This window comes from Helianthus annuus, chromosome 16 (genome assembly GCF_002127325.2).
Source record: "Helianthus annuus cultivar XRQ/B chromosome 16, HanXRQr2.0-SUNRISE, whole genome shotgun sequence".
NCBI lineage: Eukaryota > Viridiplantae > Streptophyta > Magnoliopsida > Asterales > Asteraceae > Helianthus > Helianthus annuus.
In genome coordinates this window covers 105,412,384-105,418,383 of record NC_035448.2, presented here as the reverse complement: position 1 = coordinate 105,418,383, position 6,000 = coordinate 105,412,384, and the positions used below count along the sequence as shown (strand labels likewise).

The 6,000-nt window shown below is 39.9% G+C and overlaps 1 non-coding gene across 1 annotated transcript; it reads left to right on the top strand.

Moving 5' to 3' along the window:
- Positions 1 to 5,365: 5,365 nt before the first annotated feature.
- On the top strand, positions 5,366 to 5,471 carry LOC118488722. The gene has a single exon (XR_004885266.1). It is a non-coding gene; the product is annotated as a small nucleolar RNA R71 (small nucleolar RNA).
- The last annotated feature ends 529 nt before the right edge of the window (positions 5,472 to 6,000 follow it).

Below are 6,000 nucleotides of genomic sequence, written 5' to 3'. Positions count from 1 at the left end.
CCAGTATCATGCAGGAAAAGCAAATGTGGTGGCTGATGCTTTAAGTCGAAAATATCACGAAAAACCAAAAAGGGTACGTTCTCTTAAATTAAATCTACAAGTAGATTTAAACAATCAGATTAGAAAAGCACAAGAATCAGTAATCAAGGAAGATACTGAAAAATTAAAGGGAATGATTAAGGAATTAGAACAAGGAACGGATGGAATTTGGAGGTTCCATAAAAAGAGAATGTGGATACCTAAATTAGGAAACTTACGTCACCGTATATTAGAAGAAGCTCATAAGTCTACATATACGATGCATCCAGGAAGTGATAAAATGTACCAGGATTTAAGGAAAAATTTCTGGTGGATAGGAATGAAAAAGGATGTAGCAGCTTATGTTTCTAAATGTTTAACTTGCTCACAAGTTAAAGCTGAACATCAGAAACCCTCAGGTTTGTTACAGCAATTAGAAATACCCGTTTGGAAATGGGAATTGATAACAATGGATTTTGTTACCAAATTGCCTAAAACAAGAAAAGGTAATGATACAATCTGGGTGATTGTAGATAGATTAACCAAGTCAGCTCATTTCTTACCAATGAAGGAAACCTTTAGTATGGAACAATTAGCCAAATTATATGTAAATAAAATTGTTTCTTTACATGGCATTCCTTTATCAATTGTTTCTGATAGAGATAGCCGTTTTACTTCTCATTTTTGGTCAAGTTTCCAAAGAGCAATGGGAACCAGGCTAAATCTAAGCACCGCGTATCATCCTCAAACAGACGGACAAAGTGAAAGGACAATTCAGACAATGGAGGACATGCTTAGAGCTTGTGTAATTGATTTTGGAGGTAACTGGGACGAACACTTACCTTTAATAGAATTTTCTTATAATAACAGTTATCACACAAGTATCAATGCTGCACCATTCGAAGCACTTTATGGACGAAAGTGCAGAACCCCAGTCTGTTGGGCAGAAATTGGGGAAAAACAATTATCTGGACCTGAAATAGTACAAGAAACAACTGATAAAATCATTCAAGTCAAGGAACGACTGAAAACAGCACGTGATCGCCAAAAGAGCTATGCTGATAACAGACGCAAACCATTAGAATTTCAAGTGGGAGATAAAGTGTTATTGAAAGTCTCTCCCTGGAAAGGAGTGGTAAGATTCATCAAAAGAGGAAAGCTTAGTCCCAGGTATATTGGACCTTTTGAAATTATCCGAAGAATAGGACCTGTAGCTTATCAGCTACGACTGCCAGAGGAAATGGCAGGAATACATGATGTGTTTCATGTATCCAATCTTAAAAAATGTTTAGCCGATGAATCACTCGTAGTACCTCTTAAGGATATAGAAGTTAATGAACAACTCAAATTTGTAGAAAAGCCTCTACAGATTGAAGATAGAAAAGTTAAGAATCTCAAGCATAAGAGATTAGTTCTGGTCAAAGTAAAGTGGGACTCCAAAAGAGGACCCGAGTACACGTGGGAGCTTGAATCCGAAATGAAAAAGAAATATCCACACTTGTTCCAGTAGATCTCGAGGACGAGCTCTAAAACAAGGTGGGGAGGATATAACAACCCTCGGTAAAACCGACATCCTCATTTCTGACACCCTAATATATATTGTAAATATATCAACTTGTCTTTATATGCACCCCGTATGTGAAAACCGAGCCCAAACTAGATTATACTATATAAAATAAATAAAAACAATAATCTTTAAGTTGAGGCGGGCCGCGTAGGGCCTCACCTCAAATTAACGCGGGCCGCGAGAGTGTTTAACCAGACTTTTCCTAAAACCCAAGTTGATGCGGGCCGCGTACATGGTGGGTTAAGTCCATGCGGGCCGCGAGTGTCCGGAATTGTGGCGTGACCCGGTGCGGCCACGTGTCCAACTCGTGTCAACCCTAGATGATGACCGGAACAAGCTATACGTTGACTTTGGGTCAACGCGGGCCGCGTAAGGCCTGGCCAAACTCCACGCGGGCCGCGTGGGAACGCGATTTCACAACTATAAATAGAGGGCAACGGCCTTCAGTCAGTTTCGCTCAAATTTCTTTCTTTCTTTCTAGCTTTTAAATAGTGGGCATTATACCCGAATCCAATACCCCCTAAAATAGCGAGGTTCTGCTACGATGTAAGTATTATAACCCCTGGAGACGTATTAGATACGCTGCCCGATTGATCTAGGGTTCCGTAACGGCTGTCGTGGTTCTGCCCGACGTAGTCGTTGGAATGCCGTCTCGGGGAGGGTATTACTAATGTTAAAATGGGTTATTATACTAACACACGTGCATTTGTGTAATTTATAGATTATCTCCAGGAAACCCTTACGAAAAACCTAAAACAGCAATGTGAGTAATCCTTCTTTTTGTGTAAACCTTTTTGTGAGTAATCTCCTTTTTGTTACTGTTTTTACAAAACCTCACTTAATTAAATATATACAAAGCAGTTTTTGAGTATTTGTAAAGAATACAATTATAGTGGGTATGTTGGGGTTTTGTATACAAAATTGGTTACTGGCGTGGTAACATCCCATAAGTTGAGTATGACCGTACCACTGATGTTAATTGTGATGTCTTGGATACAAATGTAATTGCGGATGTGCCCTCAATACTGCAAATTGGTTTTTACTTAAACTTGATTAAACTGGGATTCACTCACCAGTATTTCCCACTGACAAAATGTTTTTAAAACGCGTTTCAGGTAACAAAATGTGAAAGCCAAATAGAAGCCAGCTGGACAGCACTGAAGGCTTGGAAAAGTGGCAATAAAGTTACCTAAGAATAAAATGGATGTTTTTATTAAATAAATAGGATTTATTCCTATGAAACGTGTGTATTGAAAACTTGGGTTTTTACCCATATGTTTAATGTTATAAACATGGTGGTTTACTCTGATTAAAATATTTCCTAACTACGATCCTGATGAAAATTTCCGCTGCCAAATTGGATAAATAAAATGTGATACCACCGAAACTGGCTCACGGCCGCCCGTTCCCGGGAGATAGGGATCGGGGGCTGTGACATATATGTAAAGTACGAGGTCCAACCCACCAATCCCGCACTCTCACACATCTAGACGAGGCTTCCTAAAAGTCCCTTATCATTTTCAAAAGCATACTAACTCTAGGATTCAACAAGAATTCACACACAAGTTCTATTAACACACAACACACACCGCCACTCAAACAATGAAATATCAATAACAATCATGTGTGGCTCACATCCTCACCAAGAAAAAAAAACTAGGAATGGGTGTCGGTGTGTCAAGTGGAACCATATCAAGTTTTCAAATTTTTGACACTTTCCGCTTGGATTTACAAAAATTTTAAAATTCTCAAAAATTTCCCCCATCCCCACACTTGGGATACATTGTCCCAATGTATGGATTTGAGGGAAAGATCGCTTTAACCAAAAACATCAACAATTGCTTATACTCTCAAACCCCAAGTTTCTTTTTGTATTTTTTTTTTTGTATTTTTATATTTTTTTATGTTTTCATATATATATATATATATATATATATATATTTAAAACATCACACCACTAACTAGCCCAACCCCAAAACATAACATCAAACTAATACACCCCCAAACCTCCCAACCATAAACAAAAGCAAACAACTAACTACCAAAATTTCAAAGCTAAAGAACATAACAAGACTAAGGAAAGAGTACATTGACCTGGTGAAGTTTGACACAACCGATGTTGTAGACAATCCGACTTCCTATCACCACCTTCACACAAATATCCGTACATCTTCCCCACACTTGAATGTCGCCATGGCCCTAAAACATATAAAGATAAAAACAGCAAGATCAATATAAAACCCCGGGTTGCCTCCCGAGCAGCGCTAAGTTTCGAGTCTTCAGCCAGACCGTGCCACCCCTATTTATGGTGGCTTAAAGACTCGGTTCCTGCCATATCCATCACTTCCTTGTGCCATTAAGCAAAATGCATCCATCTTGTTTTGACTCGGTGGGTAATCAAATACGCTCTTGCTTGAACCCATATGCTTTTCTTCACGATCCGGTGGGTGATTTCTTCTCATTCTTTGGAACACCTTTTTTATACAATCACTAGACTCACCACCCTTCCCCTCAATGGATTCATAACTAATCACTTTAGTTTGAACATCAAAGGATAACTTACGCTTCTTTTTGGTCATGGTAATAATCCCATCTCTACAATTAATTTGAGCATTTGCTGTGTATAGAAACGGTCTACCTAAGATTACCCTTTGTTGTGCTGCCATTTTGGTAGAAGCATAGTCTAGAACTAGAAAATCCACCGGGTATTCGAATTCTCCCAAACGAATCATAACATTCTTAACTATTCCTCGTGGACGCCTCCAACTCTCATCCGCCAAGCTCACAATGGTGTCTACATCTTCAAGCGGACCGAAATCGTACATGTCATATAGCTCACCCGGTAACACACTCATGCTCGCCCCATAATCCAACAATGCATGAGGAATTTTTAGTTTCCCCACTCGGATAGGCATGACTGGCGCTCCATACTCTTTATCATTCTCGATTTCGGCATCTTTTTCCAAACCTGCATTCACTTGATATGAAGAAGTTAGCAATGTTTCATTAAATTTAGTACTAGGAACGGTGCTTACCACATTGATATTAACACTTTTAATGTTTTTGGGATTTATCACCGTGTCACTTGGTAACTGGCCTTTTACTTTCTTCAATATCGCCACTTCACTTGCAAGTTGACCCATTTGGGTGGTCAAAGTTTGAATCGCTTTATCACGGGCCTCGTCCTTTTGCATCTGAACCTCATCACGTTGATTCATTCGTTGCATTTCAACTTGCATCGCCTTCAACATCTCCATTACTTCGTTTCCACCCGAAGAGCTTTGACCCGTTTGATATTGCCTTTGAAATCCTTGGTTTCCTTGGAAATTCGGGTTAGCTTGATTTGAAGTGTTCCCATACCGAAAGTTTGGGTGGTTTCTCAACCCGGGGTGGTAAGTGTTAGAATTCATGTTGAAGTTTCTACCACCCCCTCCTTGACCTTGTAACGCATTCACCTCCTCGTATTGCCCTTCCATCATTCCTTGGCAATTTTCAGCCGCATGACCTATTTCACTACAAATAGCACAAACATCATAAATTTGGTTAGAAGTTTGTACATTACCATCCTCGGCTGCATGCACTTGGGTTCGAGTAACGGCCGGTCGTGCTCTCCTTGATGCTTGAGCTTTTCTCTTTGAAGTAATGGCCATTTGTTCCAAGAATTCCCAATCATCATTCTCATAATTGGTGCCAAAAGTCCCATTTGTGATGGACATTAAATCTCGTGCATCTTCAGCACACAACCCTTCATGGAAGGCATTCATCAACTCCCAAAGCTCAATTCCATGGTGCGGACAATTTTTTATCATCATATTAAAGCGCTCAAAGGCTTCATGGAACATTTCGCCTTGTTGTTGTTGGAAACTCCTCAACCCCTTCCTAGCATCATTGGTCTTTTGGGCGGTATAGAATTCGTCTAGGAAAATATGTTGCATTTACCCCCAAGTGTAAATAGATGCCGAAGGCAAAGTGTAGAACCACTTCTTTGCCTTATCTTCCAAAGAGAATTGAAACAAAACCAACTTCACATCATCGGCCGAAAAACCTTGACTCCCAAGAGTGTTACAAATTGAGTCATAGGCCTCCAAATGAAAATAAGGTTCCTCCGTTGCTAGACCCTTATATTTCGGCAAACTTTGTAAGGAATTAGTCCTTACTTCAAAGGTTCTTCCTTGGTTGTTATGAGGAATAACCACCGGTGAAGGATTGTGAGTAATCACCGGCCGAAAATGCGCTTCAATACCCCTCGCATGCTCTCTAAGATGCTTCCTTGGTACACCAAACCTACCCCTTGGACGAACTCCCATTGGTCTTGGTATATACCCTTGTGGCACATTTGGTTGTTGAAATTGTTGTTGTGGCATCGGTGGATTTTGAATTGGCCTTTGGAATTGTTGTTGAACATTCGGTGGACA